This window comes from Grus americana, chromosome 4 (genome assembly GCF_028858705.1).
Source record: "Grus americana isolate bGruAme1 chromosome 4, bGruAme1.mat, whole genome shotgun sequence".
NCBI classification, from domain to species: domain Eukaryota; kingdom Metazoa; phylum Chordata; class Aves; order Gruiformes; family Gruidae; genus Grus; species Grus americana.
The window spans coordinates 78,637,140-78,663,502 of record NC_072855.1 but is presented as its reverse complement, the minus strand read 5'-3'; positions in this window follow the sequence as shown (position 1 = coordinate 78,663,502).

Sequence of the window (26,363 nt, the reverse complement as noted above, 5' to 3'; positions counted from 1 at the left end):
TATTATTATGAAAGTAATCACATTGAAAAACTGTATTCTTGCAAAAATAGATACTTTCAAATTATGTTAATTTGTAATTTTTTTAATGTCATATTTGATGAAGCACCAGAAGGCTGGGAACAGTGAAGTCTCTTTACAACTTTTCATCTTGCGAGTGCTTTGTCAGCCTGAAATACATAGAGATTTACATATATTTTCCCAAGAGGTTGCCATTTCTCTGACAAGTGTTGAAATAGTAGTTGACATCTTTAATAAGAAAATGGAGCCAGGGAACAGAATGAGTAAATTAAAACAGCCATTAATTTGATTCTATTTTGATCTAAAAAAAAAAAAAAGTCTAGACATGAATTGGTATTAAAAAAACTGCCATGATTATAGAACTGATCCTTGTCTGGAATCAGATATTAGAGATTATTTATGATCAGCCAGCACCAGTTCAGAGTTCCACTGCTAAAAGTTGACATAAATAATTGGAAATTGGGAAGTGAGTAAAATAACTAAATGGTAGGTGCACTGGTTTATGAACCAGTTTGGTTTTTCCTCTGCAGAGAATAGCTAATCTTTTTAACCTATAAAATAATAATAGACTTTATAGTCTTTTTCATTTTTTTCTGAGTTGATATTTTTATTTGCTTCTAAATTAAGTGGGTTAACTTTAATAATTGCATATTGATTGTTCATATGCAGTGGCTCACATGCAATGCTCATATTCTTTGATTGTTCCTATGCTCATGCTTTCTGCCTTGTTAGATCACTATGGATTTATTCAAAATCTTTTCCATTCTTGAGCTACCTGAAAAAATGTGGGTCATCTGTACATTTTGTCAGTTCACTGCACTATTTCTATAAAATAGCTGAAAGAAATAATGGAAACAGCATCTATTCAGGTGGTTTGACATTCAAATTTTCAGTTGTTTAACTTCATCAGGGTTAAATGGATTTAAAGTATCCACGCAGGCTGCATCTGTTTGACATAGGCCATCTTTTCCAAGAAATCGTAGTTTAAAGTGAGAAAACGGTCATCTGTAACGATTCTTCGACTTAAACTGAGAAATGGGAAACGTATTGGCAATTTGTAAATATTTCTATTCTGTTGTGCTGGGATGTGAAATGGTTAGAAAATCTATTTGTATTAGGCCTGGTTTGTGTCTTACTGGGTAATTCATTAGTGAGGTATGACCCGATCCAGCGATGTATGCCTCAAAATCACACGTGACGTGGAAGTGCTTGGTGCAGAGCATGCGTTAACCCGTAGTAGTTATTATCTGGCAGGCCAGTCTTTGCTCCCATTGTCTCTCAGCTGATCTGTGCCTAAGACAGGGAGAATGATGCAACCTTTCCTCACAATTGTAATAAAAAAGCTTAAGTATTTGCAGAAGGTGGATGTGACAGGCATCATGGTTTTTCTTGATATTTTTCTTGGAAACTCTAGTCCTTGTGAATTCAGAGAAAGGGTTGGAAGCGCCGGGACCGGTTCCGAGAGACAGAAATAAGCTTGCGTTCCCCGAGTATGATTTCTGGAGGCCCAGCTGCTGGGTAGTGTAGCCTATCACACAAGTTTCTGGTGAGATTTTGAAACCGCAGCTAGTGAATTACTATAGCTCATTGCGTTTATTTTTTTAAATGATGTAAGCTAAGTAAGTGTCTAACGGTTTCTAAATGAAAAAATTGAACCATAACTTGGCACATTTCCAGAAGATCACTGAGGGGCAGAGTGTATTTCACTGAGCAACTTTATTTAATTACAGTTTTTAATTCTATTGAAGATTACTTTGCATTTTTAAACTCTGATGTCCTTGCTCTGGTCTGATCCTTCCATTCTTAAATTATCGCAGAGCGGTAAATTTTAGTAATAACAATCAAAAGAGCAATTAATATTTTTTTCTTGTCATAGAAATTTGTTCAGCCATTCTGTATCCAGTTCTTGTAACTTTTCCAAATCAGCTTGGAGGAATAGGGTGGGCCTTATTTTGATCTTTTCTGCATGGATCTCATACCACGTTATTTACTGTTTGTGAAGGAGTAAAAAAGAACGAGTCTGTAAAGAGAAAAGGTAGGGGGTTTTTTTTGCAGCAAGGATTAATTTCATTTTACCTGTAAAATTAGGAGTTGAGTAAGGTATTGGTTACAGAGCACAGTGGTGTGGTGATAGCGTTGTTTTATGGGATTTTTCATGTGAAGTTTTCTTTTTTTTTTTTCCCCCTCTAATAAAAGCTTATGTGCTATTTCTGTTCCAAGGCCTATTTCCTTGTCACCTGTGTGACTAAACCAGCTGCAAGACATGATCTAGTTATGACTGAGTATCTGCCTGACCCAGCTGGTGTAGCTGACTTTTTAAAATCTGCCTCCTCTCTTCAGGCTACTGTGCTTTGTGCAAAAGACAAGTGAAAGAAGAAATCTAGAGATCCCTGGCACTACCAGCGCGGGTTTAACTTTAAATTGAAATTGGGAGCCTTTTCACTGGTATGACCTTTACTCTATCCTTTTGGGTATAGATGACCTTGGTTTTGCTTAACTGTTCTATATTTCACTGGACACAAATAATTAAAACTTGTACGATTTGGAGTATTTTAGTTTTGCTCAGAATATCAAGCCCTGTTTTTTCTTCCTTTTCTCCTTTCTCTTTGGTGACAATTTGTAGCAAAACTGGGATATGGCATTCAATATGCAATATGGAGAAATGTCATATAATTTAAACGAAAGCATTTCCTTGAGCTAGAGATGGCTATATTAACCAAAATATGTGAGGGATCTGCTAGGATGCTTTGTATCAGATCCAACTTGGCACTACTTTAAAAGAGTAGCCATAAAGGTGAAAAGCAAGACCCATTAAGCAACAGGAAATGAAATCTAGCAGATTGAGGCTAAAATTTTTTAACGTTTGCAAAAACATTGAAATTTATAAAATGGTCTTTCAGATGGCACAGCGCAAATGTCAGTTAGAAGCCATAATACATTTTCTATTCAATGAGTTTCAAATATTTGAGACCTATATTAACACGTTTATCCCTCCATGTAATACCGTATTCCAAAATGTCTACCTGGTGAGACAGTTGTGAAATGTATTTGTTTTATATCTGTTTATTAAGTGATGCATGAGAGTGGAGTCTCATGGGATAGCTATAATTTAATTCCTAATACTATTTGTCTGAATTATTAATTTGCTGTGTTACTGCAATGATTTTGGGGCAAAGGTGATAATGCTTAGCTATATTTCTAGGAGTTCTTAAAAATAATTGGATTAGAAATCATACACTGAGAACCTACTTATTATTCTTAATGGTTCAGGACTTATTCAAGTGTTTTAATCAAGCAGTAAATGATGTATATCTCAGACTACTTTCATTCTTGGTTTTTGAATGACAATTTGTAAGCACTAGAGCACAAGCCTTTTCATTAGGCAAAACAAATTTTTGTAGCATTTTGTCTTTCTCATTCCACGCAGTAGGAAATAAAACCCAGACATTAATGTTAGAGGCAAGCCATACTATGCTGTCTAAATAAATACACAGAATTAGAGCATCAGTAAACTAATGTGATCATAATTAATCTGATACACCTGCAGAATGTCTTATCCAAATCACTCTTAATTGATTGCCATTGATATTTGTCTGAATTGCTAATGGAAATACACCTTTTAGTGAGGAAAACAGTCTGGTGTATATTTTCATTAGACTTCCTGTGGCTGTATTGTACTGCACCTGCCTGCTCCCGAAATGCTTTTTATAGCTGTCATATACTTTTATGAGGATGGGAGCAATGTTCTGGCAAGCTAACTTGACTCAAATTGTGTTCGGATATAAAACATGAAGACCCACTTGTGCTTGCAAAGGTAGTAAGTCTAATTTGATTAGTGCTCCGGTGACATGGCATATTATGAACGTCATTTGTCATTTCTCATAAGTACTCGTGAAAGGATCACTTCCAGCGAAGGCGTAATTGAAGCCCGCGAACACGTTCAGCACCTTTTGCGCTCGGGGGAAGAGCTGGGGAGAGTCGGGGAAACAGCAGTAGGTCGTGATCAATATTGGCTTTTAAAACAAAACGAAATAGGAAAGGCAACAACCAGGAAATCCTGCCTTCTAAAATGAGTGCAAAATCTTCAGTGGGAGTATGATTTTCTCCTTAAGATTTACTTTACTGAGTCTCAGCTATTAAAAAAAGCCCACAATTTTAAACCTTAAAACTGTGTTGTTAAACAACTAGGCCTTATTTTCTAAAAATTTTCTAAAATAATTTTCCATGAGTTGCTAAGCAACTGGGCTTGAAGAAAAAGGCCAGATCCTCAGCTTCTGTGAAGTGGAAGATTTCAATGTATATGTGTGTGTGTGTACGTATATAACATCGCCCACCCCCCCTCATTTTTCCAAGACATGCATCAGGTTGGTGTGTCTGTCAGGCAGATTTGGTTGTGTACACAGAAGTCGGCTGATTAAATGATTTTACAGAGATGGCAAAAATTAAATGTTCTGACAGCGTCAGTACCGTCACAAAAATATCTTCTTGTGGAAAATTACAAAGGTTTTAAATTTTTCCTTTCTCAAGTATCCCGCTGGAATACTTGTTTGAAATGATTTGTTTTCTGCTTTTCAGTTTTTGAGAGTATTTATATAAACATTGCTGAAAGGATTCATTAGAAGGCTATGAATACTGGGGGAAGCAGCAGGGCGGGAAAAGGCCTCTTTTTCTCTTTTTTTACAAAATGTACTTCCTCTGTTGTCAAAAAACATGACTCAGGTTAGTATTAAGATGATGCTAACATGACTCCAAAGTGAAAGCGTGATCAATATTTGTGTAGTTTGTTATTTATGCAATTAATTTCACGATCATGGTATATTCATTAGATTTCCTACTGTTGTACCCAGGAAGATGGAAGACTAATATAAATATGAACCAGGAATAAATTTCATCTTAAAACATGGGACTAACCTAGCAAATAGAGCTGGACTTTGCAAAACAGCGTGAGGGAATTTTCTTTGGACACTAAACTAACTTTGGGTTCACTACTAAAATAACTGCAATTTCTGCCACTGGACTTTTATGAAAATATGAGCTTTTCAGGGAAATTTGGGCTCTGATTCAATTACCAAATAGGTTTTTCATAGTAATTTAAACAGTTGCAAAAATATATCATGTATCAATATATTTTTCTTTATCATTTATGGTAAAAATGGACACTAGTATTCAGATTTCCATATTTTAGAATAACCTTCCCTTCCCCCCCCCCCCCCCCCCCCCCAAAAAAAAAAAAGTACTTTTACCTAAATAACTTGGCTTACAGATAACTCTTAGGAAATGCCACAAAGTAGTACTCACCGGAGCTGGTAGCTCTAAACTGGGGGGAATGAGAAAAGGTCTCCAGTCTTTTTCAGTATAATAAATATTGTTGGGTGAATTTCTCCTACAAGCGTTATATATAGATATAATACACGGTGCTGCTGAATTAGAGTTGCTTTGAGAAATAACTTGTAGGCTACACAAATGGAAGGATAAAAACGTGGTTAGCTAGTGCTTGGGGAAAACCACGGTAGCGGGGATATCTCCAGCAGCTTGGTGGTTCCTCTCTAAGGGCTCTCCTCTCTCTGTACCGCTGGCAGTCGTTCTGTCCCGCTGCCATTAGGTATCTTGCAAGCATCGTGCTTAAAAGTTAAGGGAAGAAAAAGCAGAAAACAGCATTATCAATATAATGCCAATGTTCAGTTCATCTTCCAGTGGATACTGGTAATGAAACAACCTTAATTATTCAAAACCCGAGTGAGGTCTATTTTTTTTTTAATAAATAAATTATACTAGATATTATCTGGAGACTATTACACTTTTTGAAGCCATGTGTCTTGCATTTTAATTGTCACCTACCATCTAGTGTTTTGAATGTTTTTAAGCTTGTTCAATCCATTAAAGCAGCAACTGTGTTAATAAATTCTAGTCACTGATTGATATTAAATGACATATGTAGCAAACAGTCCATCTGTCTCTGTCGTATCGTTCCATGCCTTCTTTCATGTTTCCATTACAAATTCTGTAATAAATAGTCTGATCATTTTGAGTGACATTTGGGATCTTTATTGGACAAGACATTTCAAGTACATCTGTCTTTGGAGTGGTTTATAGCTGACAGTTCTAACAGCAGCTATTACCTTCCAAAAGGCTGCATTTGAACTATTCTCTATATTCCCCTCCCACCTGTTTGTGGTTGTGGGTTTTGGTTTTTGGTTTTGTCCCCCCGCCCCAGGTTGCTTATTGCTGCCATTTCTAGAGGTTTTTGTTGTTATTGTTTTGGTTTGGTTTTTGGTTTTTTTTTTAAATCCAGACACTTCTTTTCCTCTATGATGGTGATTTTATCACTGTTATGCTGAGTCAGGCCATATCTGTCTCTCACTCCAAATCTTAACCCTGGTCTGGTTTGTCTAATCCTGTTGCTATCCCCCATTGGCCTTATCGCTTTTGCCACTTTATATCTTGGCGGGTATAGCTTCCTCATTACTCGAACTTTCCAGCTTCTGTAAGGTACAATGTTCTGAGACTGTCCTTCTGCAGCTAATGTTCTGCTCAGACATTTTCCTCAGAGCCGTGCTTTGCTTGGTTTTCATACCTATTCATTTGATATATTTGTACTGTGAGATTTCTTTTTTTTATTTTCATCTTTTGGGCTTCCCCAGAAGCCCAAACCAGAACAATTAAAAGTACCAACTCGGCGAAAGAATATTTGATGTGTCTAATCCACGTGTTATTCCTGAGAGCCACAAGAAGCTGTAGTTGCTATCCGTTATCTCAGATTGCTGTGAAATTTCCGTGCACTTTTTGTTGTCAAATCTGATGGCTAAACTACCAAGTCATTGGGAGGTTGTGTCTTCCAATCATATTATGTGAGAATTTTTTTTTTTTAAAGACAGAAACTCCCTTCCCTTGGTTACCCTGCTCACCATCGCACTCTTTGAATTAGCTCTTCTTCACTATTGTTAGCACGCTGTGTTTTGGGGGGCCGCAGCAGTTGCCTTTGTCTTACTCTCTCATTCCCTGTTGCGGGGAGGTGGAAACTGCTGAGAGAAGTCTGAAACATAAAATTATTTAAAATGAGAATAATCATCTTTTATGTGTGCAAACCAAACCTTAATACTGCTGCTGAGGATCCGCTGGACTAATTTCCTCTCCCTGCATGAGCAGAGGCGCTGACCTGTACGCAGGAATAGTAAGAGAAATGCCTTCAGCTCTGGTTTTCTAACCAGAGCTCTGTGCTGCGTCACTCCTTCCTCAGCTTTTGCTGTACACAGAACTGTATCCCCCTGAGTTAAGAGCTAACACATGCAGGTGAGGAGGGATCTCTTGAAATCCTATGAGTGCTGCATAAAACACAACAGCAGCTGAAGATCTTTCTAAAGAAATCGGGCTTATTTTGCTTTTTATTTTATTTTAAAAATTTCTGTGAGCATAACAGTTTGAGCTTGCTTTATGTGATGAATAAATTTTACATTCAAGGTGCAAACAGTAACAGTTAAAATATCAGCCTTTGTCTTAGATAAATCAAAGTTTAATTAAAATTAGTTTTATTTTGGATATGGGGAAGTAAAAATAGTATCCTTACCTGTTTCCATTTTGCATGTCAGCACATTTAGTCCAAAAATGCAGAATAGTAATTGTGACTAAACTGTAGCATGAAATATTATGTTCTGAGGTTGTAGTTCTCTACTTTAAATATTAATATTTCATTATTACAACATTTTATTTTCAAGTCTTCTGCAGAATGCAGAATCATACATTTTTAATTTTTCAGCCAGACGCTTCCCGTATACACGCGAGTTTTAATAGCGTATACATTTGTGTCTGTTTCAGAGAAACCCTGGGCTGGTGGATCGGATCGCTGAAGGGGCCAAGCAGCAGCTCAAGAGCTTTTCCCCCGAGCCCCGGATCCAAGCTCCGCTGGAAGCCGTCGCTGCCGGATGGCCTGGTAGGAGCCGTGACTTCGGGTCAGTCTCTGACACCTGGAGACATCCGTATCGCATCACCGAGATCAAACGATCTCCTTGTTTGCAGTCAAAATCAGGGACAGGCAAACTACTATTCGTGTCCTGCTCCGAAGCCCTTTGGCAGCATTTAAGTGTTTACAGCTGAGATTTTGGGTTGAGCCAGTCTCTTAAAAGCAAATGCTATATTTTGTGGTCTTTCTCCCCTCATACGCGACGATGTCGCATAGTATTACCACTCGCAGTTAAGCGGATATAAATAGACTTGCAATGGCACCATAGGAATTTAAATTTTTTCTTTTTCTAAAATGTCTTTACTCAAAACAATAAATTTGCTTAAAAATGCAGCTATGGGCCATCGAGATTTTTCAGAGTCGTTCACCACGTTATGGGAATAAGCAGCAGGAGAATTGCCAGACTCGTACTGCTTTGTGTAAGAAGATACTTTGAATATCTAAGTGTCTCCGAGCATCTCTATGCAACTGTGAATGCATTAAAAAAACCCTCGGTCCAAAATGTCTAGGACCCACCTCAAAAAAGATGACAGAAAGTGCTGAAAGTTTTCAGCTTTCATCATCATGTTTCCATTTTTCCCTCTCCCTCAAAAGGCAGGGAAAGACACGTGTCTAGAAGTCAAAATGTATGCTTAAGTAAAGAATATATAAAACCAGGCTGAGACAAGTCGCATTTTAAATCCAAGGAGCTCTAGTTCAAGGTCACATAATTTACTCAATTTTAGCCATGAATCTCCAGATCAATAGCAGAGGTGGAACCTGATGAGAAATATTTAACCTTTGACAAAACTCTCTCTCTGTTTTGTATAGACCTTGTCAACCCAAACCCCAGCTCTGTGTGTATTCAGGCACATGTGCCTACAGTTGTTATCCCTGGAAGAAACAGAAATAGCATTTATATTAGGCAAAACGTAAAAGATGGAATGAAGATATATGCAAAAATGTTCGGGTATTCAAAATTCTCAGTTTATTTGTGTGTTGTCAAAACTTCCAGCTATGATTTTTTTATTTTTTTTAAAAAAATACAAATGTGTTTATAAACAGAAAATTATATATTTAAATCTTAAGGCATCTGCAAAAAAAAAAAAAAATCCAGATGGTTGACATTGGAGATTTAAGGGTACCATAATGTTTCTTTTACTCTGTCTAGTGCTGCTCCAAAGTGATTTGTTTCTTTGGCTACTAAATTCAAAACTTAAAGAATTGTAATTAAGTATGACCTGGAGAGAGTTGGTTTTGTTATTATTTTCTTTTCCACTGAAGGAAAACACAAGTCTTAGTACTTTTTTCTGGGTTTGGTTATTTTTCTGTTTCACTGAAGGAGAATACAAACCTTCACTAAAATTATTTTGTCATCTAGAATGTTACCATTTTAGGGTCTACCTGAAGTGTTCTATTTTCAGATGGGAAAAAAAAAGTTAAAGAAGTGGCAAACTTCCCAAACTTTTATAGGAACCAATTGCTATTGCTGTCCCTCTTAAACTGAGAACTTCCGATTACTGATCGGTGCTCAGTGGATATTTAAGTTTAGAAAAAAGAAGTAAAAGAGCTCCAGTATGATGCCTCGGAGCGCCTACCGGTCTGATGAGAGGCACACTTCAGCGGCAGGTGGAAGGCGGTAGGTAATAATTCTCACAGGCTGAGAACTGCATTTCAGATTTCTGATGCGTTTGGCATTAAGTGCTCTGAAAAGAGAGCAGTACAGTAAGAAGCAGCCACAACATTCCAGTTTTTCCCTTTCCATTTGAAAATTGTTCCAAACCAAAAGCATTGATGTATTTGTCCTGAATTAGCAAATAGTATTATAATGATACATAAAATATATTCTAGAAAAAATTGTTTTTCATAAGAAACATTTTTTTTTAAAAAGGGACATATTCTGGAAATACTACCTTCAAGTAGCATTTATCTGTTTTGCATGTAAAACGCAATATATTCTACCTGGTCTGAAGTGAACAGAAAGTACAAGCCTAGCTAGAGAGGCTGCTGAAATACTTGAAAATATAAGGAAAAGAAGAGAAACAAAAGGTGAAAAAAAAACCAAAAAACACCCTGGCAAGAGGCAGCGGAACAAACAGCTTATCTGTCGTCTTCTGACTTGTCAGGGAATATCGCTTAGTGGATGGGAGATGTAAATAAGAAACACATAAAGTTGTAGAGCAGCCGGTTTAATTTAAGTCAAGAAAAAACTTGGATGAGTAAATCAGAAGTAAATAACAGCAAAAATCCAGAGGTGGAGGTGGGAGGAGGGGACATGACCCTCGTGAGGATGTACTTTTAGCTTCTGTTCTCTGTATATGGCCCTGGAAAGAGTATTTGGGAGATTTAACGGTGCAGGAGGAGGTCTTTCAGGCATCGTACCCTGAAATTTTAGCCCAGTAAAGGGAAATTCAGACAAGATAAGATTAAGACTGGAAAATCCACAGTAAAGTGGATTTTTTTTTTTTTTTTTACAGCAGTCGTTTTGAATGCAAGTATGGAAAATTACAAGAACATACCTGGGTATGTCGCCTGTAGACTAACCCAAAAAGCGTGTTGCCTTTTCATGGGTGACTCCCACCCTTGATAACTATGAGAATCTGGATGTTAAGAATTCATTTGGGCATCGCTAGTGAGAGTATTTTCAGGCCAATAAAGCCTTACTGAGGTCAGCTTGAGAAAAACAATCCTTATGATGAAGTAAGAGGGAGAAAAATAACTCCTTTAGAATATCGCTGTCAAAAGAGGAAAAAAATAGAGACTTTGACTCTCATCTATCATATCCAAGCAAGAAGAACTCGCTCTGGACACAAATGCGTATTTAATAGCTTTGAAAGTGGTATTATCACAGGTGCAAAGTGGGCAGGAACGTGTAATTGCTTGTTCCTGCAAAGCCTTGGCGCCACCAGATGCAATATGTTGTAGCCTCTATCTGCCACCAGTAGTATCGCGTTTATGCAGGCAACAGCAGGATCCAAAATAACTTCGCGCATTTCTCATTAGTTTTTAAAGTGTCAGTGCAATTAACTTCTTCCCTGGGAAAGCTAAAAATAATTTTTTGTAAGCGACTTCTTGCTAACATTTTGGCTTTGGCAGTGCCAAGGAAATATGGTGGCACTACATGGGTGTTATGGTATATAGATTCAAAAGGCAGTTGGTCAACCTTTCATGGTAGGATTATCTGTACATATTGGAAGTATATAATGCTTAGCTTTAACTTTTCCTAGTAACTTGGAGAAACAAAGGTCATAAACGCATTCCTTAATTTATCTTACCTTCGTCTCTCAGCAGTACAGGACCTTTGGATTCTCTCAAGCTTCTACTAAAGCATCACTCTGTGAAGCCCTGAGAGAGATCCGATGAGCTGAAAAAGAAACAAAACCAGAGAAAGTTTTGATTCTTAGAACTGGTTGGATAACAGAAATTACTCTTTTTAGGCAATTCTTTGAAAAAAATCCACTTCTAAATCAGTAACAAATTAAGCTAAACTTTCTATGATGATGATCACACAAGTATCTAAAGGAGAAAAACCAAGGCACATCAAATGCAATTTGCAACAAATCCTGGGTACGGCTTGTTCTGCCATCCACTGCAATCAATAAAAACCTTTCACTGATGTTAATGGCTTGGGACCGAGGCCTGCAAAGTGAACAACTTTATCCTGATGATGGACTTGTGCGCTATTTCACCAAGTTTGACAGATATTTTGAGCCAAAATAGAAAAAGCTACCAAACAACTGATTTGCAAAAGGGGAGAACAGTAGAAATCTATTTGAAAAAATATACCTTTTTTTTTTTTTGGTTGATATTTGATCATGGAAGATTAATTTAAAAATATATATTTCTCAAGTCTAAAAACTATGTTTGTGTTAAATATGTTTTGCCATGAGTAACGTATGACTTTCTGTAGGTGGATTGGAATCAATTCTTAAAGGAATTCAGTGGCATGAAACCATCTAATAGCCTTAAAAAATTCTTGCAAAAATTGATGTTGGATCAAAAAAAGCCCACTTTTTCTAACAAATGTTTAAGCTTTTGACCTGACTTGAGTATTTGGTTCAAACTCATAACTCTCCCAAAAATTTTTTTAAAAAAATAGATTAATGCCCTGTTTGCTTATGATTTCTAAAGAGGGCTATGGACGTGTTTGTGAAATATTCTTTCCCATGATTTACAACTTGAGTTTCTTCTGTCATGTCCTGAGTTATACACCTTGATTCCTTGCAAAATTGACATACTAGTTAAATTACTGCTAAGCAAAGATTTTATTGACAATGTTATTAGGAATATATGTAATGAAATTTGAGAATAGTTATTTTTCATTGTTAGGTTTAAAAAGAATGTTACCATTCCCTGAATGGAAAGAAAAAAAAAAAAAACAGGACACCTAACAGTTTAAAAGTATACATTTAATAGTGTTTTCTTGGAAATATTTTTTTTACATGGAGTTTTGCGACTGTCTTCAAAAATAAGAATGGCAAAATTATTTTCAAGCTAAGGTGAAGTATAAGGAGACAAAAGAAAAACATGATATTTGATTATTTTTTTTCCTCTAGGACAAGCAGATTTCTGAGTCAGTCTTTGATATCTGATTAGGGAATCCTCATTAAACTTAGGAATCCATAGAGTAAAAAAAAGACTTGCAAACATGATTGTGATTGACAGTACGTAATATATGGGAGCTCTGGCAAGTTACTGAAATGATGGAAGGCAATTGCACGGCATTTTTTCCCAGTTCACCGCTGACAGTCGACCATGGAGGTCAGTGCATTACTGAAGAGCAAAGTTCTTGCTGAGCTGGTGCCCAAAGAGTGCAGCCCCCAGAGTTGCAGGCTGCCGGAGCTTCGGAAGTCTCTGGTGAAGCGCAAGGACTCGCAGCATCTCGTCAATAAAGGAATATTCTTATAATTTCTATTAAATGTATCTTTGCATTGTGAAGCACCTGTTTTATGTAAGTCTCATGAAAACTCTAAGCCATGACTTATCTGCAAGTCTTGTTGTTTTCATTCACTCGAGGTCCGCAGGAAGTAATCGTTCAAGAAAGGAGCTATCAATAACATTTATGAAAAATGGAGTCTAATGCTTCTCAGATGCCATTTTATAACGCTTGCAGATACGAATGAAAGAGCATACTGCACAGGCTTCTTGAAGAAGGTACTTAGTCTGATCCCAAATACTTTATCTGATTGTGTAACTCCCAAAATAAATCAAATCCAGCTTAGTGCATCTCTTGCCGGCTGCTCTGCATATTCTCTCTTTTGCTCTGAGTGCAGATTTTAGAGTTCCGTATGAGAACAATTGTCTTTCTGACACCACAGCAGCAGTAGCAATATCAAGACTTTGTGGAAATTTCATGTTCAAACGTCTAATTGTGCACATATGTAAAAAAGGCAAATTCACACAGTCATTCGGTGCAGCTACCGCGTACATAAAGTTACATTTTAAAGAAAATGGCCAGTACCTTGCGACTGAGCCTATCCTTACGCAGAAAAAGCGATCCCCTTTTCTCCGGATGAGTTCACATGATTCATCTGTTGTACCAGAAGGATTTAGGGCACAGTGGTTGTTCCTTAGTCGTCTATTTTAATTGTCGATTACTTGAATTAATTTGTCACTACCTCTAAATTCAGTTACTCCTTACAGAGACAGGATCAGGATAATGTAACTTTTAAAATAATTGTATTTTTTCCATATTTAACTGGTAAACAATAACCTTTAAAACAAAAGATATGGGGGTTTTTTACGTTCATTTCACAATAGTAAAAGGAGAAGTAGTAGACGCTGAAATAAAATGCGTGCCTTTTTTTCAGTGGGTTGTGAAAGTAAAGCAGGCTAACACACTCTAATTGAATAATGGATTATAATGGCCCATATAATTATTTTTTTTAAAATATGCTTTGGTTTCTGTGTACTCAATTCAGAATAAGTTATGACCTCCTTTACAGAAGTTATGTGATTAGCAATTATTAAAAATCAGGACCTAAAAATTAATGTTAAAATCAGTGTCAAAAATTGTATCAGGCAAAATCCCTAGGTACATTATAAAAAATTTCCAGTATTCGTGTCAGATTCTGGGTTTATCTTAAAAATGTAGCTAGGTAAGAGCTGAAATACATTTAATGTTCTTTGCAGTTCAATACCTGCTTGCAAATCCAGAATCTGGTTGATACAGCTCTTGGTCAGAATTTTACATTGGAGCATTTTGCTGTTCTTTCCTTACGTTTATATTAATTATTCCTGGACAATTTTGAAAGTATTCATTGGCTTTCTACCATTCTTGTGTCTGAAGCCTTCTTAGAAAATTCTTATTCCTGTTTTGGGTCAATATCTAGCAGAAAATGCAAATGGGCTTGCATGAAAGAGGATTTGGCAGAAAACTTGCAATTAAATAGTAATATTGAAGATTCAAATGGAGAAGCTTTCTTGCACAAAGCTTTCTTGGTTTCTACAATTTCTTGCCAAAATACTACTGAAGCCAGGATTTTGCAGCTTGCTGTCTTGTGGAACCAGGGAGGGCTTCCCAGGCATGGTCTGATTGCGTGCTGGAACGAGATCAAGTCTGACAAGTCAGATTCCCCCGAGACGGGGATGCATGTTCATTTTGGAAAGAACCTGGTCTAAAGTAAAGGTAAGACTTAGTTAATTAATAATTAATAATTTCTATTAGTTCATGAGCAACTTTAGAGATAAAAATGGTCCTTTAAATTTTTTAAATAGTAATATTTAGTGTGCCAAATGAATCAGCAAGAGTGTTCAAGTCATTTTCTTGTAAATCAATAAATCCCCAGTTTGCATGTTAACTGGACTTTGACTTTTCTCAGTCAACATGGCACTACTCACCCTAAGGATCATTTACTGTGATAATTGCAATACTCTCTCATACATAAAACCCACACGTCAAAAAGTCTGAACCCCTTTTAAATGGTCCAGTGCTTTAAAACAAGCCTTCGTATAACCTGGATCGATCTTGAGATAACCCAATCTCAGAGGCAAGGAGGAATTACAAAGGTCGGAAGGATTAAGGGCAGAGTAGGTAGATGGAAATGAGAAGTTACAAAGAAAGTAGCAGCTCTGGAAGAAACTTACTGTTAAAGCGCAACTGTTGCTGAATGAAAGTTTGGGGTCTTTTAGGGTTAATCCTCCCGATTTTGAGACCACAATCCTTCTAAGATGTTTAGACACAGAGCCTGGTAATTCTGACTTCTCATGAAACATTTATTACACAATCTACAGTATCATTACACGAAATTTCCTCCTGAGGAGTATAAGGCTTGTGCACTAGGGTGCCACGTGTGCATTATTTTAATGTAAGAACAATTGTACCGGGGAGGGGGTGTGAGGATAGTGGTAGGAAACCTGCTATTGAGTGAATTCTCTATCACGTGAATCTCAAGCTCTAGAGAAGGGAGTACTGTACTTTTTGTCCTACTCCTCTCCTTCCCGTGAGGAGTTCTGAGGAGCTCATATAGGAAGCATCCCCTAATATTCAGGAGTTATTTGAAAGTGCATGCAGTGCCTGGAATACAACATTGCCTTGGCTGCGTAACCAGAAGAAAGGGCTCCGTGCATAAAGAAGCGCACCTCATGGATGGTCTGGCAACGGAGGTGCAAACCATGAGAAATGCAGTCAGCCTTTCGCGTTATAAAAAGTTTGTTAAGCTTTAACATCTATGGAAAACTAATATTACAGGACTGGTATGTGTTAACACCCCAATGATAGTTCAGACTGTCGCATCTCTAATTAAGTCTGTTCCAGTGTTTGTGATATATAAATTCAGCAAAACTGCATGAATGTTATTCAGAACATTCAATAGACTATTTATAGTGAATTTGTATCGGGGGGGTTGAGGGCACTTGATTTTTATGCAGTATTTCTGGGTCCTTTCTTTGCAGGCTATTGTAGACCAATTCATTTAATATCCCAAAGTCCCTGAAAGATGACAGAAATATGAAGAGGGTAAGCAGATGGATTTCTGAAGGTCTAAAAATGGTTTACAAGTTGTGTTAGGTTTTGTTTGTTTTGATTTTTTTTAATCAAATTTAAATCTTGGCAGATTTGCAGAATGCAGAAGATGCTTCTATTTTTTTTTTTTTCCCTCAAAAAGTGGAGAATGCTTTTTGTTTGTTTGTTTATGCTGTCTGTTTACAGGACGTACTGGCAGTCTCGTAGGCAGCTGGACGAAGAGTGGGCATCTTGTGACAACTCACAAAGGTGATTTTTGTTTTATTAAGATGAATATTATTCTGAAGCAGATGAAAGAGAGTAGATTTGACTATATCACGCATATTAATGAACTAGAAATCTATTTCGGAAAGACACAATACAATGAGAAATGTCATTTAATTTCTTTTACCCATTTCTTAATTTCACATCTCTTTTATATAGATAAACAGTTTTTGTGACAGAAGGTTCACATATTCATTTACATGATATTAAAAGAGACTTTTATTTTAAAAATACAATACATTTTTGAAAAACCAGCCTACAACACTTGCGGGGGGGAATCATTAACTGATGATAGCAATCACAACAAATAAATATGGGGATGTAAGTTCTCAGATATCATTTGAGATACTAATATTGTCCTTATATAATCGTGTTAGGCTTGCGATATGGAAGAAGCTGAAAATGGACATAAGAGAGAAAACAAAAGGAAATGCAATATGGTACATCCAGAACTAATTGGTTGGGAGAGAATTATTGCAAACCTAGATCCTTAATGGGAGGAAGCTGCACAGAAAGCAGAAATGACTGAAATGACCTAGAGATGCCAGCGCCTGTAACATTGAGGCAAGCGCTAATGATGCAGTACAGAGGGAAAAATGCAAACGCACCACATTAGGGATCCACAAATAGACAGTCCCCATGTATGTGGCACCATTGGGAGCATCTGAAAATGCCTTGTTGGCAGATAGTAGTGGTAAAGAGAAAGGTAACAACACAGAATATTCAGAATTGGAAAAAAAACCCCAAACCAAAACCCAAGAAAATTTATTAAAATTGTTAGATTTTTTTTGTTGTAGTAGTAGTATTAAAATTCTTTCCATTGCTTGTAGAACTCACTGAATTACTTATTTTGCAAAAAAAGAATAAAATTCCATTTTAGAAATTCAAAATATATTAAGAGAGAAAACAGTAAGGGTTTTTCTTTTTTTTAAACCTTTGAATACTTCTTTTTAGAAATTGTTTTTTATTTAGGTAAATACTTTATTCTTATAAAAAAGAATATTTCTAACCCAAAATGAATCTTTAAATACTCACATGAATATACATGTACAAGCGTGTGTGTTATGGTTGTTTGTTTGTTTTTTCCCAATTGTCAAATTACTGATGTATGGAAAATCACAGTGACTCAGGAAGAAAGGGAGACTGACCAACGTACAGAATTAAGTAGCAATATTTGTCAACGTATAAAAATGGCACCTCAACGTGGCAACTCTGATTCCCCCCGGCCACAGAGTATTCTGAAGTAAAAAAGACATGAGCGCCTTACAATAGGTATAATTACAGGTTAAAAACCACCAACAGCCAACCAAAGGAACAAACCCCTCTTTCTTCATGCCCCGGTTTATTTAAGACACCGCTGCGTAAGGCTCCGGTGCAGCAGCACTCAACCCTCTGCACAGCGCGGTGTGACCCTGCTGGGGTGAAGCCGGTGCTCTCCCGGGTTTTGTTGCTTTTAAAGCACTGAGGTATCACAATCCAGTAGCAGCTACTGAGCGATTTGGGGCTTATGCGCTTTGACGAGGCACAGTTTATTTTATTAATATCTTGAATGAAATATGGAGGGAAATCCACTTTGCTTTTGGGTTTTTTTTTTTTTTTTCCTTTTTTTCTTTTCTTTTTTTTCTTTCCAAAACAAGCATATATGAGACTCTCAGTAACCTCCCGAGGACCCTCTCTTCGACCTAGCTGTGGCTGCAGACAGCGGGGAGCAGAGTTGCCTTTCCTCCCCTGGCAAGAAGGACCACAGGACATAAACTCCCAGCTGACAGGTATTGGAGTAGAGTCTAAGGACATGTTTGAATTTGCTTTAGAATATAGGTATGGCTGTGTTTAAGAACTTACATAGGTTGCGGCTTCGGTTTCTATAGGTTGGAGTGTTTTAATACTTTTTCTGGTTTGTCGTCTGTGGCATGAAGTTGTTGTGATTTGAGACTGGTGGGTTCTGTACAGGGAGTATTCAGATGTGAAAGACATATAGAAAAGCACTTCAGGCTTCTTGGATAAAATATTTAGGAAAAACAAAGTTGTTACTTTTTTTTTAAAGTTTAGGGAAGGAATTTTTCAGATAGTATCACTGAAAGAAACTGGCCCATACAAACGTATTATTTACTTATCAAGGTTCTGTGCTCAGTTTTCATATGGTGTTTTGAAAATCCACCCCTACTGTCTGGTTTGAAATTATGAAGTGGACTGAAGACAAAAAAATGCATTTATTGTCGGTGATTGCTCAGAACGAATGCAAATTGTGTTTTAGGATCCAAATGGGAAAGCGTAAAAAGCTACGAAAGCTTTAATTTATGATTTGTTCATTTAAAGCTTCAGACCATTAAGTACCCATTAAATCACTATTTTTTATGCCGCTAAGTGCATCTCTATCATCAGAATAAAAAGATTGTTTTAATTCACCCTGTATCTAATAAAGCATTTTAATTGAGGGCATTTGTGATAACAAATTGACTGGTATTGGAAAGTAAATTAATGCCGAGCTCTGACAACAGGACATCTTTGTGATTTTGCTTTTAACGTCTTGTACGTGCATGAATCGTGACATTATATATGTGTTTATTTGTGTTTAGATTTCAATTGCAAAGATTCTACCCCAAATAAAATGTTCATTGCACTGGTAGGGTTCCCTGGGCTCATGTCCTTCATACTATCTTTTACTGTGGGGCTCGCGTCATCTCTTTTTAACCATTTTGTAATGTGCTCTTGCCTCGCTGCTAAGGGCCCCCCATTATTTAGCCTGCGTCCTGAAAATGGGGAGTAGAAACAAGTAGATGAGAAGAAATTGCACATTTTCCTCCCCAAGTATATTTCGGTGTTTGCTTTTATTTCAAGAGAAGATGAAGCTTTAACACTTGCCTTCAGAACATGGAGATTGCAGAGAACATTCATTGGGAAACATTGACATATTTTGTTTTGGCATTTTTGATTGAAATAAAGTACTGCATTCCTGAAACTGAAGTGCTTCATTTTCTTTTGTTTATGAGCTGATCAGCCTTTCCATTGCCATTGTTGCCTGGATTGCAATTTTCTCTGTGGGGCTGAGAAATACTCCTCTCAGGATTAAGTAATTACAATAGGTGTAGCTAGGTAATGACCTACATGACTAAATCATCTGCAGCAACTCGAAGGTCTTGCTCGCTTGTGCTAACAACGTCTGATTTCCCAGAAGGAAGTATTCTAAGAAAATGTAGTTGACAATCATTGATTTTTAAGCAAAACGTGTTGTCCTGTTTAATACAATAAATTGCTCCAATTTGGTTAAAACTGATCCAGGGCTCAATTTTCTGAAGAAAAATTTAGCATTAGGAAAATATCGCTAAACATAATTTTAAGGTAAAATTCTTTCCTAATAGTTCTGAAATTGAATTCTATGTCAATACGTGCATCTGAAAAGGTCACCCTCTGTCTCTCAGGAACTGCTGGATTACTTCTGTAATGACTATTTCTCATTAATGGGAAGGTTCTCAACTGTGGGAAGGAGAAACTGAAAAGCAGAAGGGCTGAAGAGAAAATACCTATAGCAATCTGCAGCCTGGAAAGACAAGTAAAGGGCAATCCTGCAGATCCTGGCTCAGACATGCTAGCCAGTTAAGCAATTATATTATCTTGGGCTTCTCTGAGTAGCTTTTTCTGCCAGCCCATCTGGTCTTCTCCTTAACTACTTCTACAAGTTTTGTATTTGAAGCTCTTCCATCTTCCCCAGAGTTGCTTCTCCATCACGTTTCTAATTTCTGGCTCTGTCCTCCCCCCAGCTTCTTCCCTATTATTGATCAAATAACAGCAACTCCTCACTAAGACTTGCCAGACAAGAGACCTTACATTTTTATGTCTATCTCCTGTGATTATTCAGTATGCTGTTAAAATGAGCTTTTTAAATATATTTATTTTGAATCTGTTTTTAGTGACCCTTCTGCTTAGCCATATGTCAATAAGTCCTCTAACAGTTTTCAAATTCAGTACCTTAAAATGTTTTTCAACTGTATTCAAAGTCTGAAACATATGTATGTACTTGCTGGGAATTTAAAGAAGAATTATTGTTCATAGTGTGAAAGGGTATTTTCAAGAAAACATTTGCTTGTTCCATTAAGTTACTGTATTTTTATTTTTTTTAGGATTCCATTAATCTGTATTTGTCATTTATATAGATAAGGAATGACTCTGAAAGTGTCATTTGCCTATTGATGAAAAATCTCATAGTGCAGTACTTCGGTTTGCCTCAATTCCTTTTTTAACTTGGAGCTTTAGTTCTGATCCAATTGTTGACAGTATGAATATTGCAAAGCAGAGAGAGGAATATTGTTGTGGAAAAGAGAAATTGTAGTTTATTTATATATTTTCTTAATGGTAAGTTAAAGAGATTTATTAATGGGGATTTATCTAACTTTTTTTTTTTTTTTTTTTTTTGATAGCAGAGATAGAGATGTCCCACTCAGCGTTTGTCAGGTGGCACCTGGAGTACTGTGGCCAGTTAGTCCCCACAATTCACAACAGACATGGACAGGCTGGAGAAGGTCCAAAGGAGAGCCATGAAGATGATTAAAGGGCTGAAGAATTTGTCCTGTGAGGAAAGACTGAAGGAGTTAGGTCTTTTCACCTGGGAGAAGAGAAGGCTCAGGGGACTCTCTTTTCCAGTACGTAAAGGGTGGCTACGATGAGGAGGGATGCGCACGGAGAGGATGAGGGGCAATGAGTACCAGTTGCACTGGGAAAGGTTTCATCCTGATATAAGAAAGAATTTTTTTTACAGTCAGAACAATCAATCAATCAATCACTGGAACAACCTCCCCAGGGATGTGGTGGAGTCTCCATCGCTGCAGGTTTTCAAGACGTGACTGGACAGCCTGCTAGATAATCTCATGTAGGCTCCCTTTTCCATGAATGGTTGGACCCGATGAACTTTTGAAGTCCCTCCCAACCTGAGCTGTTCTATGATTCTTTCTTTTTATTAATTGAACCAAAGATAGAATATGTCACAGGAAAACCCGAAGCACTTAAATGAAGAGGAAAGGCCACCTTTAAGAGGACTTGTGCACATGTTTTGCAACAGCATCCTTCCAACACTTTGCGGGATTGTTCTCTTTTTATACCAGATCCTAAAATTCATCAACTGCAATACAGATTGATGCACATTTTCCTGTTACCATAGAAAAGACTTGACTCTGGGTAGAGGGGGTTTTGTATGAGGATTTTTTTTTTTTTCCCTTTAGCAGACCTTTTGTTTCTGCACATAAAAAATCAATCTTCTTTAACACATTGGGAAACTCTCTCGCTTAAGACTCACTGCCTTTCACTTTGGGTTATCCTCTCAGCCAAATCCTGCGAGATTATAATTGATTTTAAAAGTCAGCAGCAAAAGTATTTGATCTTTAGGTGACAAACAGTCAAAGAGGAGTCCTCAGGATCAGTGTTAAACGTCAATGAAATTAGATTCATGCTAGGATAGGCAAGTTACAAAAATTCAAATCCAGCTGTAATAGTGACAGTAATAAATGGAAACTCAGCAAAATTAATCTATTAGTCAACAATATGTAATGTCATAAACTTGAACAAATGATTATGGAGCAGCTCAGGTCTGAATTAAAACTAAACAAGCTGAAACAAGCAATATCATTGAGATGGATAAATAAATAGATTCGAGTGGATATAAAGACACTTGCATTAGACTAAAAGCCAAAGTTTTAACTGATCTGTTTAAGGTAATCTGGACATCATCACTCAAAACGGGCAACAGCACCTGCATGCACTGCTACTAGTACCAGGATGTTGAATGTTGAACCCAGTGATGTCGCTCCTCTTGGAGCTAGATGGAATAGCGCAAGGTGGGCAGCTAAAGCTGTTAAAAATCTTCATCAGTTTTACTGTAAAAAATGTGGGATGGAACGAATAAGTTACGGGCAATTTTCTCCGTTGTTTACAAGTAACAATGGTGGGGCTATTATGCTATCATAAGCTACCACGCTCGGTACTGTTTGTGCCAAAACAAAAAAGACAATGTTAACGGACAACTAAAGAAAGGGCCAAAACCTCTTGTTTTTCCTCTTTCTCTTGCGGTGCTTTAAAGAATCTGTATAGAAAACTGCAGAGCGCCTAGCTTAGGGGCCTCAGCAATGTTCTTATGAAAATATGCAAACTATTTAGCATCAAGAACACCGAAAACAATACTGGTATGCAGAATGGCAAGGCAACCTTAGCAAAAACCAAGGTTGAATTAAATTGACCTGGCATGGAAGAGCACAAAGCAGCCTGAAGCCACTTAGCCATAGGAAAGATGTATAGGACACTTCAAGCCTCCTGACACCACCTCAGATAAAACAACCAGAAAACTGCTTCTAGGAAGACAACCTTTTATGGCATGTAATCTACTTCCTGAACCATAAGAAATACAAATAACGAGAGAAAAAACATGTGGTTTCTGGGAAAACATTAACTAATTAATTAAATGGTATAGCACATAGTATGATGTTGTACTCTTACATGCAGTTTATTTTCAAACAATGTCAAGCACAGTGTTGAGGGATTTTTAATGCTAATTCTATCAATGCTATAAAAAGTTGCAATTTTTCTGTAAGGTCAAGTTTTCCAAATTACACCTTTAACATCTTCATCAAATGAAATAAAGAGTACTATGTTGATTTTTCTGCAGCAAGAATGCTAAGTGGAAATACTGGAATAGTCCAACTATAATATGCAAATAGATGAAGAGATATGTAATGCTGAAACAAAAATGTAAAGCTGTACATAAAAATGAATGCTACTACTTACTCTTTTTTTGGCATGTATGGTAGCAGAAAATAAGCAATCATTTTCTTTCTTACAGGTTTAGAACAGCAGGTGACTCTTGTTAGCAGCAGATCTGAGATGCCTCTGGATGCAAAGCAGCGATTCTGTTTGATTCATCATATGTTTTGGATCACCCTGTTGTAAGTTGAAAACATTTGCAAAAATAGAGCCTGTATTATTTCTTCTCTGTAACCTGTGAGCCTCTGAAAATCTTGCTTCTTTAGATTGCCCATTTTTTAAGTGGAAAAAATGATTACTGAGCTTTATTTCTTGTCCAAGATGTACTTAATTGGGATGGACCAGATTACAGCTGATTCCCTTTTTTTCCCCTGGAAGTAGGAAACAGCATGACAGATCTTGCACATAGGTTCGCTTCTTTAAGTGAAGTTAGTAACTCCAAAAACTTAAATACAGGTATAAAACTCAATCTAATGTGTTTAAATGACACGGGAAATAAATGAGGAATAGCTGTGCAATACAGCAGTACAAAATCAAGTGTTTATTTAATTTCCATTCTAGGCCCAAATATTTAATCATCATAGATGAAAAAAGTAATGCACTCAATTTAGTCCACTCATGTAGTTCACTCAAAGCATGGAGCATATTGGTACCTGTGAAGTATTTGATGTCCACCCTGGGTGTTGAAGGGCTCTGCCTTCGTCCACGAAGCAGATCAGTCCACTTGCAAGTCCTTCGTTATCGGTCATTCTTCCAGCCTGAGAAAGCAGAGAATTACCATTGGGCAGGCAATAGTCCTGAGCATCCGTGGCTCTAGCTCGCGTTATTCAAGTTAATGGAAAGCCTTCTACTACTGCTTAGAATTAGGTGACTTTTAAATCTTGTATTAGTGCTCTCAACTCTAGGCCTTCTCCAGCCTCCATTAAAGCCAGTGGAAGGTGTTTTATTGATGTGGTGGAAAGCTGGCTGGAATCACTGGCTGGCCGGCCGGCCGGCCGGCCTGCCTGCCTGCCATCCATCCATCCATCCATCCATCCATCCATCCATCTCTGTGGTGGCTTCCCTATCTGTATCTCCAGGCAATGCAGGGAGATAGGCAGTTAACTCAGACACAAACGACAAGCCAAAATAAACTAAACAAATCCTGTCCTTTTATCTAACATTTTCAAGCTTGTGAGACTGTTTTAGAGGGCACCTAGGTGATTTGAGCCAGCTGGTGCCCTTGTAGCACTCTGGCTTGGCTGTGTTTTCAGTCCCGTTTTCAAGGGCTTTCTGTTGTTTTTCCCTTGGTTGTACTAAAATCTGCTTGTTGCCTTGACAAATATTTGTTTCCGTTTCTGTGTGAGCAAACATCTAACATAAAATTGTTTCAGGATTCAGTATTCAGATGACTGCTGTGCTACTGTTTACCAGAGTTCAAAACCTGGGCAAATAGCAATTTGTTTGGGCTGAATAAGTAATACCTTATTTTAGAGGGCACAAATAGCCATGTAATTATTTTGAATTAAGAAATTACCATATCATTTCAGGCTCATTACATGGGTATTTATTCTCAGCAGATTATATGCAGACTGTTACAATACTAACTAGTGTAACTTTTATTTTAAAAGGGAAATAGAGTAGTAATGAAAGGAGGGACATGCTTCCGGTGAGCCTAAAGTCTTTAAAAAGGGAGTTCCACCACAGATGTGTGGAGCTGTGTTTTCAAGCTGAAAAGACTTATTATTCTTGCATAACATTTTAATGAACAAGCAACTAGCAATGCACTTTTTATTTTGCTCTTTTTCACGTGGTGTGGCAAAGAATGGATGGTAAACTACACAATCCTAATGAGGAAGGACAGAATCCTTTCAAATGGCTGATGATTTCTGTAATTTCTAAAATAATTGTCAAATCAGAGGTAAGTTTCTGATGGCCATCATTCTAGCTTTTTCAACATCTTATCGGGAAAACAGCTCACCTGAAAACTGCGGCAATCCTGGAAGCTCTCTGTTGTAGCTGGGCTCTTGCAACAGAAGTGCCCTGAATTCACACAAGGGAACCCAGGAGCTTTGGGAGCCATAATTCAGGCAGAGACTCTGAGGACAAGGAGTGGAGTGCTGGCTCAGCTTGATAATCTTCATTCCTACCTGGAAGTCAGGAACCTGAAAGCACCCTCAGGGCTTGATTCCTGGGCTCAAGTCCTGAGCACAGCTCCCCGAACTCCTCAGATCGGTGCTCTTAAGGCTTTAGCGTGAGCCACAAGATTTGGGAACGATATGCATAGTTCCGTCCATGGTTTGCATGCAAACGATGGATTTTTCAGCGGGGAGGGAGTCATGGGCCAAGTGTGCAGCCCAGGCATTGCCACAGAGCTGTTCAGGAGCCCAAGAAAGCAGCAGGAGGTGCTGGCTAAAATGATAATTCTGGACAACCATTATTGTCAAAACACTGGAATAGTGTAAGTAAAAACGTATGCAAACTGGGGGATGTTGTCTATGACTTGTGTGTCCGTAGAGAGTAAGTACTTGTAATTCCCTGAGTAACAGTCCTGGCATCGGTTAGGATACCCATGCATTTTAGCACCCTCTGATGGAGCAGTTAACTGGTTTGTTAATGCTAATTCCCTTCTATTTTCTCAGTGTCCGTCAGGCTTCTGTGCTAAACCGCGCTGCGATGGTGTTGTGTGCTTCCGCCTGTCTGGCCCCCACCTCTCACTGGCCTCCCTCCTTACATTCATCCGAGAGAACCTGACCATGGATAGCGGGATCAACAACCTCGGAAGGGCCTGATCCAGCAGACACAGGGAGTCTTCAGGGAGTCTGCAGAACACACAGCTGGCCCAAGCCCTCCACTTCCCCGGTTCAGCTTCCTCAAACAAGAGTAAGATTGCTCTTGGTTTCCTTTCGCGATTATAAATGCTTATTTAATCTCTCTAATCTTCTTAGCACCAGCTGAAAAGACTAGCACACAAAAAAGTGAGAAATATTTGCTGTGAGGTAGAAATTCACCTAGTCATAAAATAATTGCTTCTAAACTGTTAGTCATTCATGGCATGATTCTAATTGCATTATACTTAAGGGATCATAATGAAACAGACTTCCAAATTTACCCTGGAGCACTTTTTCTGCAGTATTGGATTGGAAAGCTGTAATTTGAATAAATGAAATGAGTAACTGAAGACAGACTTTCCCTCTCCCCAATATGTCTCATTTAAAAAAAGAAGAAAAGAAGAAAACTGTATCGTTTAAGTAATTAGCAAGATGTTGACAAAATGCAGGAAGTGTGCAGCAGATATTTTGTATCTCATCTGAAAACAAATTAATAAAGCAGATTTCTGTAGAGACAGGCTAAGCTTGTTTTCAGAAGGGAAAAATTCTTATTTTTGTATGATCAGCTGGAGATGAAAGAGGCAATGAGGGAAGAAATGTTCGTGAAAGCCTGGCAATAGCCTTGTTA